The sequence below is a fragment of the Manis javanica genome, chromosome 4 (assembly GCF_040802235.1).
Source record: "Manis javanica isolate MJ-LG chromosome 4, MJ_LKY, whole genome shotgun sequence".
In the NCBI taxonomy this organism is placed as follows: domain Eukaryota; kingdom Metazoa; phylum Chordata; class Mammalia; order Pholidota; family Manidae; genus Manis; species Manis javanica.
In genome coordinates, this window is record NC_133159.1 from 101,281,938 (window position 1) to 101,291,874 (window position 9,937).

Below are 9,937 nucleotides of genomic sequence, written 5' to 3' on the forward strand. Positions count from 1 at the left end.
TGTTGTTAATCTCTAGGAAGCTCCTTGAAGGACCCATAACCATCTTCTAGATGTTTCAGAAAGGTTGCTGGTCTCACCCGCCGAGGCTTCCTTGGTCGTAAGTGATACCACATAAGGCTGACTGAGGAGAGGGAAGCAAGGGAACAGAAAAGGAGCCAGGGGCCATCAAACCAGACCTCTGGCTGCCTAGGATTACCTTTGAGACTTCCTTGGGAGGCAAAGACTACTAGTTAGTCGCCCATTCAATATTTGGATGGCAAGGTGCCCAGCTAAAAGACCATATTTCCCAGGCTGTGCTGCAGTTAGGGGTGCTCAATAAAATGTAGGTAGACCTTGTTAACTGTGACTTTCAGGAAGTCTTAAGAGGGTCAGACAGTTTATATACATTTTTTTTGCTTTTTGTCCTTTCTTCACTCCTTCTACTTCCTATCTGGAATACAGACAGGATAGCTGGAGCTTCAGCAGCCTTGAGGAGATATCCTCATGGATGAAAGTCCTAAACTACTAAGGATGGCAGAACAAAAAAAAAAAAAAGCCCTGGGTTCATGCCCACTGTGAAACCACCACACCTGCCTGGGACTGACTGCCTCCAGATTTCTTTTATGTGAAAGGAAACTCTACATCATGTTTATATTATTATTCCTTTTTTTAAACAGATGTGTTGCAGAAACTAATATCAGGTGTGGCTAATTACTCCTGAGCAGTGATTAATTCCACAAGTTGAGGTTTCTATGGCATATATTTGATGAAAGAAAGAGCTTGAGCAAATCAATTCAGTCCATGTTCCCCCATCCTACCTGCAGTGGGCAATCAAGCTTGGAGCAACATTAGAAATCATCTATTCTGGTCTTTTTTAATTTTTTTAGTCATTAAGCCTGTTCATTATTTTTTTCTTCCATAGATCCTATGTTTTGAAATAAATTTTCCCTCATTGATTCAATTCTAATTGGCTTACTCATCATGACAAACATTTAACAGCCATAGTGGACATTTTGTCATCTTGGGGTCTGTCCAGCAGCTGATTCTCTCTTTATATTTGAGGAAGTCTCCCGATAACAGAGTATCTTAATACCTGATACTTTCTGTCCTTGCCCTCCAGCAGCTGGACATGAACATAGAAAGTTTAAAATTGGCCAGTTGGATGGCTTCACCTGAGACTTGCTTTGGGAATGAGTGATCAGAGCAGCAGCCATAGTTTGGAATTCATTCCACTGGACAGCAGTGTCCTGTGTCCTAGAGTGGTGTTCCAGTGGTTCGGCGTCTGGTGTCCAGTGGCATGCCAGTCAGTCTGCTGCTGTGGTGTGACCTTAGCTGAGCACCTCATTACAAAACTTTCCCTGGTTACTGCCCATTTCCAGAGCCTGGCCCTCCTGCTTTGCTGTTTCTTCTGGAGTTTGCTGAAATCTTTCCAATGCATTTATTGTTTGCTTAAGTGAATCACACTTGGTTCCTATTATTTGCAACCAAAAATCCTGACTGTTGCACATGCTGAGCAAAATGATTTTACCTGTGGATACCACACAGAACCAACATCATTCCAGCTAGATCAAGAGACAGTATTTACATTAGCCAGTGCAGCCCTAACTGGGTAATGCCCTCTTTCTCTTGAGCTTTTAAAAACATTCAGTACAGTTTTCTCCATTTTTCTATTTCTCCCCCTGTAAATCCCTAAGGATTAGGAACTCCAGCCTGGAAACCACTGATATTTTTGTATTTCCTCATTTTATAGATGACAAATGGAATATCAGGGAGTGAAAGTGACTTACTCCATATGCCAGGCTGTAGAAAGAACTTCCCCGTGAGGGCTGCTAGCCATTCATTCATGCAATGTATTTGGCCTGTGGACATAGTCCCTCAAGGAACTTAAAATCAGGTCAGAAAGGGAGGTGATTCGAGGGAATGCAAAATCTCATCCTCCTGGAAAGAGCTTTAGGAGAACCAAAAAGACCTAAAGAACATGAAAAAGGGAAGATATTCATAAGCACCCACATAAATGAGAGCAGGACTGTAACTTAAACTCAAGCACAGTGGACAAAACAGGGAGTTGGTGCAGCAGCCAGGCCCCCTGCAGATGTTCACCTCTGTTATGCACCAGATGAGCTCTGCCCAGACTGGGTGGGGTTGGAGATGGGGAAACCCAAGAAGACGTTTGGTAGAGAGCTTCCAGAGTCAGAGAATGAAATCAACATGCTTGTGTCCTACTTTATGAATGTGTGATCAGAAAAGAAAAAAAAAATGTGTGATCAGAATGATCTGAACTTGCAAAATAGATTTTTTAAAACTTACTTTAAAAAGTGGTCTTTGCTTTAAAAAGAGGAAGAAACATCTATTTTCTAGGTAGCAGGAATTTTCCTTTGCTTATTTATTTTCTACAGTAGCATTTTAAGTTAGCATTATTATCCCCATTTCAGATTAGAAACTAGGGCTGACAGGTACAGGTAAAGTGACCAGTAAAGGTTACACGGTTTGTAAGAGGCAGAACCAGACCCAAGTGGTGGTGGTGTCTGGTTCCAAAGGCCCTGTATTCCCCATTCTACTAGGCCTCCTCCCACAGAGCAAATTTAAATAATGAACACTCAAAATGCATTTGGAAGGCACTCCTAATTGAAGAGACTCAATTTACAAAGATTAGACTTGCACACAATTTTGAGAGCACATCCGTTGCACAAAGCATTATGCAACAATATAAGGATAAATAGCATGGATCCCATACAAAAAAGAGCAAAATAATAGAGGAAGTGTGGTTAATTAATGCAGTAGGAACTGAAACACTACAGGAGCGGAGAGCATGTGCTCGCAGAATATGATACAATAAGCAGCTTCATTAGGAAGACAATTTTTGTGGTGGGAGAGATAATAGCAAGAGAAAAGAAAATGTACAAATTAGTCTACTAGAAAACAATGATTTGAAAATATTTTATAATGATTGATTTGTAAGAAATCTCTCTGCAGTAAACACCCACAGAACTCTTGCTTTTAGAGAGCTTAAAAACTAGGTCAGCTTCTCTGGGTTGGACATGTTTAGGTTGATTTTCCTTTTTGGCGAAAGGAACCAGCTGGGTATTTTCAAAGGCTCCCTTTAGATTATGATTCTAAGGTTCCACTTACGGGCACTTTCTGTGACTGTCATTTTTTAAAGCTGGTTAACTCAGTGGCTTTATTTTTTTCCCCTCTAAATTCCCCACAGGGCTTTAACTAAATCAGACCACATTTGGAGCCTTGTGTCGCCTTCTGGGCACCACACTTTAAAAGGGACATTGACCTGCTCTGCCTCCAGAGAATGGAACCAAGACAAATGGGTGGAAGTTGCTCAGAGATAAATTCCACCTCAATACAAGAAAATTCTATCTCCTGCTATCACAGCCCTGTGACAATGGAACCGGCTGCTTTTTGAGACAGTTTGCTCTCAGGGATTGGAAATGCTGAAGCAGGGGGTGTTTTAACAGCTGTCAAAGTTGCTGTGAAAGAGATTTTCTTTCTTTCCTTTTCTTTTTTTATTAAGTTCCCTTTCAATCCTAACGCTGTCTGATTGATTGATCATATAACTCTTGAGGATGTTTTGCTAAGTCAACAGCTCCTTGTTAGTTCTTTTGTCTTGATCATTAGCTTCTTCTCTTCTCATCAGAAGAAAAAAAAGAAGGAAAGTTGGCAAAAGAAAAAAAATACAGAATGACAATAACAGTTACAACATCAAGGTCTTATTGCCATCTGACTGTGCCACATTCCCTCCACTGGGGAAGCAGGACATGATGTGGCCTGTTGATTATCAAAGTAGAGGTCTGGAGGCCAATGGGGTGACAGTGATGGTGCTGGTTCCTCCTAGTGGTCCTTGGGCAGGTCCATGTGTGAGAACAAGGGGTGCTGGGGCTGAGTGGGGCCATACGTCCTCCTCGCGAGCCCCCATCTTAGTCATCGGTGCCTCTCTCCACCCAGCCCTGTGACACTGTCCTCTCCACACCCCACACTGCCATATGCAATCCATCTCCACATCCTGCCCGCCTTCCATCCATCTTCACTGCCCTGCAGTACAAACCCCATCTTCATTTGCCATGGGAACCTGCACGCATGCCTGTGGGCTCTCTCCAATTTATTTATGCCAAGCAGAACCTGTCATTCTGCTACTTACACTAGACAGTGGCTTCCCATTGCTGCTGGGAGAGTCGTGACATCAGCCTGCCAGTCTAGGCCCCTGTGCACTCCAGTCTGTCTGCCTTTGTGGCCCTGCCCCAGCCCTCGCTCTGCCAGTCCCAGCCACAAGGTGGCCTCCTTTCCACCACGTCCCCCACCCCCCAACGGGGCCTTGCTCTGCTCTTCTGTCTGCTGCCAGGGAGTGCTCTTCCCATCATCTTGGCCTAGTAAAGGCTTACCGGTTCTCCCCATTCCAGGGCAGTGGTGCTTCCTCAGGGAGGCCACCCCTGACCTTCTTGACCAGATCACATCCCCCTGGGGTCCACAGTCACAGTGCCCTCACCTCCCCTTCCCTGCACTTCTCCCATTCCCATGATGATGCGGTTTCTGTGCAGGCAGTTGTCATGTCTGCTGTGCTCGATATGGCACATGGACCGGGCAGATGAATGAGAAGCTGTGCGGGATGCTCTGAACTTCCAGTGGCTTCCGGTGGCCTAAAAGCCGTTCAGACACAGGAGGTGGTAACAGATAGGAGCTCTCCAGCTCTTGCATACCGTCCCCACCATCCCCAAGTCTCTCTAACCACCAAGTCAGAAAGCCTGTTGCTTGGTTAAGCATTGACCTCATATTTTTAGCCTTCTTTATAATGCAATCAAAGGAGGTGAGGATGTCCCTAACACTTGAGTTTAGCAACAGTTCATTCTATTTCTAAAACCCCCTCTCTAGCAAGAAACATTTTGTTACAAGTTGCAAGAGATTATTAAGCAGCTGGAAGGTAGAATACTGGAAAGATTTAGAAAGAAGGAAGGAAGTCTGCACTGGATGCTTCACACCATTGGTGCCTCTTGGCCTTTGCGCAAGGGCTTCCTGCTGTCTAACAAGTGCTCCTTTGCCACTTGTCAAAATTGTAGTCATCTATCAGAAGCAAGCACAAGAGACTTTTAGAAGCCTTCACTGGCCCACCCTAGCAGAATTACTTTCTGCTCCTCTGAGCTGTCAGGGCACCTTGTCCATATGTCCACCATTATTGCGCTCATCACATGACCTTGCAAAGATCTGCTTATAATGATGTCTCCATGATTGGACTGTGAGCTCTTCAGAGCAGTGCCCATATTTTCACACCTCTGCATCCCCAGTACCTGTCATATTACCTGGCTCTGTTAGTTAGGACTCTTGGTTCCAAGTTATAGAAATCAACCTTATTTCCTCACTTGAGCAAAAAAGAACAAGCTGCTTTTGTTTGCTCAGCCTGCTCTGGCCTCTCTGTAAGTCCTTCCATTTCTCAGAAAGCATGACAATCTTGTGGCTGGTCTCTTCACGAGGAAGGAGCCACCAGATGTGTGCTGAGCCCTGGATGGTAAGCCTGGGAGAGGGAAGGCGGGAAGAACAGTCGGGGAGGCATCAGCACTGCAGACAAGGGGGGCTTCCTTGCTGCTTAGCTGGAGACCATTACCTTTGTTCCAAACTTCCTATGGCTCAGGAGTGCCTGGCTTGGGTCTCTCTTTCCCGTTTCCCCTCCTCAGTTTACTCTCTGTCCTTGGCTCTGACAGTTCATTAGACTCAGGAAACTGAAGGCATCACACCCAGGGGACCAGGGGGAGCTTGGGGCTGGGCTGTCCCACCAGCCCTGTGTGTTGGTCCCAGGAAAGTACCTGTAAAGTCTCAGGACCACAGGGGCAGACACTTCCTCCCATGCAAGATTCTATTTTACTCTTTTTTCAAGTTGTCCTAACTTTTTAATTGCTCAATTTCTTTTCTTTTGTTTTCCTAGTTAAAGGCTAACAAAGAATGAATTGAGTATTTCAGCTATTTGTGGTCATCGTTAATTTCATGGTCCTCTGCATTTATTAAGTCTTATTTCGTCTGCATAGTCTCCTTTCCCCTGGTATTTGTAAAAGCACATCTTATTCTCTTTAATTGCTTTGGCTGGTGTGATCTAATTCTGATTTTTCACCACTCTTATCTTTTCCCAGGAAGCTTTAACTGATGCAGCATATTCTTGTTTAAATCTCTCCCTTTTTCTCTGCAGACAAGAGTGTGTTTCTTAGTAGCTTTCGCAGTCTTTGGGGAAGTCTACCGATTGTATTTTGTTCTCCGTTAGCAGAAGTGCAGGGCTTTGACTGTGGGCGGACCCCCTCCTTCCCCACATGCTTCTCCCCTGAAAACCACCGGCTTTCTTCAGTCCTCCATCTGCAGTCAGGGCACTCGCTGCCCTCCAACTGCAGGTAACTCTTCCATCGGCTGTTTCCCTGCTGGAACAGAAGGCCGCTCCTGGGGCAAGAAGGGAGAGGAGGCGTGCAGTCACGTGGGCTCCCAGTTAGCAGCTGTGGGACACAAATTGGTGGGGGAGCCAACTTAAAACACGCTCCATACCTAGCGGGGTCAGCTGCTGTGAGTAACCGGCGACAGTGGGACTCCATTCCCTGTGTATCGGAAGCCAACGTCTACCTGACCAGTGTCCGTCTTTCTATTTCTGACCTGCGGGCATCACGGGTATAGCTTCCCCTGTGTATTTTGCTTACTTTTCTCATTTAACATTAATTTGTTCCACCTGACTTGTGGTTATTTATTTACAGGTCTCCCTCACCCGTGTAATTCTAACTTATCATCTCACCCTTTTGCCACATAAATATATTTTGGATCCCAAGGTCCCCAGTTCTACTACATCATTGCCTAAATTATTCTGGAAGTATTTCTGGCCTCCCTTCTCCCTCAGCCCTCACATGTAACAGTTCACCAATTTCTATCTTGCATGGGTACCTCTTTCCATTCACTCGGGATGCCCTGGTTAGGCTCTCCCTGGTCGCAGTGGCCAGCGTGGTGGCCAGCCCATGTCACGTCAGCTACCTCCTCTCAATGCTCACTCCGGTTTCCTTCCACTGTCTGCCACTTCCCACGCACTGAAAGGCAGCCGTCTCTGCCTGCGACCTTAGGAGGGCTTAAGGCTCAACCCGCCAATGAAATCCCATCCCCTGGCTATGCTCACTGGTTTAGAGGTGAGAATGTGACCCTGTTCAAACCAATGAGACTAGAGAGGACATTTGTTAAAGATCTTTGAAGCAAAAAGCTTCTTTGCTTTTCTGAGAGAGCTTCCAAAAGCGGGTCATGAGGTGCTGGGGGCCATCTTTACAGTCGGGGGGAAGAGCTCACCTGAAAAGGAAGCCAGTACAGAAGCAGGCAGAGCCAAGAGGTGCAGCGTCAGTCCTAATGTTACTGTTTGAGCCCATGGATCCAGCTGTGTCTGAACCACTCCTAGACTTCGTAATATACCTATACTGAATTCAATCCACAAGCAAATAGATTTGAGATATATCCTCAATGTAACGCCTTTGTGTATGTCTGCAGCTAGTTTCCTAGTCCTCTGGCTCAGACTATTGCAACAGTCGTCGCACTGCCTCCACTATTGTCTCTTATGCACTGCTCTCCACAGAAGAGTCCGAGAGATCCTTTTAGAACCTGATAATCAGATAATACCACCGCTCGGCTCAGAACAGCCTAAAAACTCATTCAACTCCAAAATCCTTACCTTCACTTTTGGGCCCTGCATGACCTGCCTACTCCCCTCTGACCTCATCTCTTAGCACCCTCACCCTAGCTTGGCCCACTCCATCCTCATTAACCTTTTAACTCCTACCACAGGACCTTTGCACTTACCTTTTCCTTCTCCCTGGTATGCTTTTCCATAAGACAGCACAATGGTTTGCTCCCTCTTTCCTTCAGGCCACTGCTCAACTGTTACCTATTTAGTTAGGCCATTTTTTACCATTCCTCCTGAAAATGGCACCTCCTTGTCACTCTATATCTCCTTGCCTTACTTTATATTTCTTTATAGAACTGACAGCAACCTAAAAAAATTATATATATATGTGACTATTATTATCTGTATATTCCCATTAGAATAAATATCCTATGAGAAATGGAGCTGTTTTGCTTGCTGTTTTATGTCCAATTCTTTGAACAGCACTGTACACAGCAGGTAATCAATAAAGTGTTATCAACTCACAGTTGAATGAATGAATGAATGAGCTAATTACTTCCTGATTTTAAGTAAGATACTTGATTCTTTCTTAGGGAAAGTGCTCAGTATTTCATCACTAAATATGATGTTAACAGTTTTTGTGTGGAGATATATTTTCCATTCTCTGAGGTAAATACCTAAGTGTGAAACTGCTGGATCATATGGTAACTATGTTTAACCTTAAAAAATTTTTTAATTGAGGTATAATTGACATATAACATTACATTAGATTCAGGTGTACAACATAATGATTGCATATTCGTATATATTGTGAAATGATCACCATAGTAAGTCTGGTTAACATCTGTCACCATACATAGTTACAGATTATTTTTCTTGTAGGATGAGGATCTTTAAAACCTACTCTTTTAGCAACTTTCAAATATGCAATACAGTATTATTAACTATAGTCACCATGTGGTACATTACATTCCCATGACTTATTTTATAACGGGGAGTTTGTAACTGTGTCTTTATGCCACTTGCAGACAAAATATTCTAATACAGGGTTCTGTTAATATTTGTTTTAAAAGTGAGCAAATGAATACCTTTGCTTTGGTCAGGTGGTACATTACATTCTCATATAATAACAATGCCTGACCTGTGACGGCCCCTTTTGAACCCCAGGGCAGTGTCATTTCCAGGCCCACTTGGATACCCACACTGGTTTTGCCAGACAAACGGGGCAAACCTCCCCATACCCCCACCCTACAGGAAGAGTGCCCTTCGCGGGAGTGAAGCAACTCAGCGGGACCAGAGCCCGCATTCCCTGGTTCCGGCCCACAGCTCTTCTGCGTCTGAGTTTTGCATTTCTGTTCACAGATCTGCAGCTCATGGCACACACACATGCCCAGCCCTGGGGGAGTGATGTGAAATTCTCGCCCACGGGGTCTCTATTTATCTAATACTTCCAATTCCCCTCTTCTCTGAAAGCCAATAAAACTGAATTTTTCCCACGTAAGATTGTGGGCTCTTTGGGAAAAAGAAAAGCAAGCATATGGCTCTCAGGCAAGCAAATCCGCCCTGTGAGATAAAATTTGGCCCCCTGTAAATCAGCCCATGGTGTAACATTCTTTGCAGCTGCCTTTTCCATTTTGGGGGTGCAGAAGTGTGCTCCTGCCTTGAGTAGCTGTATACATGGGAAGAAATCCTTCTGCTGCCTTTCTCTTCCAGAGCACTCCCTTCCCCAGCTATTCCCCGCAGACGACATTAGCTCCCTCTTTGATTCCTTTCCCTTTGCTGAACGCTCTGATGTTACTCAGCAACCCCCAGTTGATGTGTGGAGACTTGTTTGGTTTCACATGTAATAGATAAAACAGCAGGGGCTTCTAATCGGAAAACGTTTTCCAGACTGCAAAAAGGCTACAGAAAACCACAAAGCCGCCGATATGGTTCCGAGTTTATTAATACATACTTGGCACAAGTTTGGCACCCTACATGGCTTTGTCCCCCACGGGAAGGGAGGAGGGATTGGTTGTATGTTGACAGACACATGTATGTTCCCACAGGGAGAGGAGGCCTAGGATGCAGCCCCCTTTCCAGGAACCTTCTGGAGGGCTTGGGTTTTCTGTGGGTTTTTAAAGCTTTTTTAATACCTTACTAATGTATAATTGATATACAAAGAGCAACACATATATAATGTGCCCTATTTAATGACTTTGGACATATGCTACCAAAACCATATGCTACCAAAACCATAATCAAGGTACTCAACACCTTCTGAAGTTTCTTTGTGTCCCTTTATTTTTTGTCATAAAAACATTTAATATGATGGCACAGCCATTATGGAAA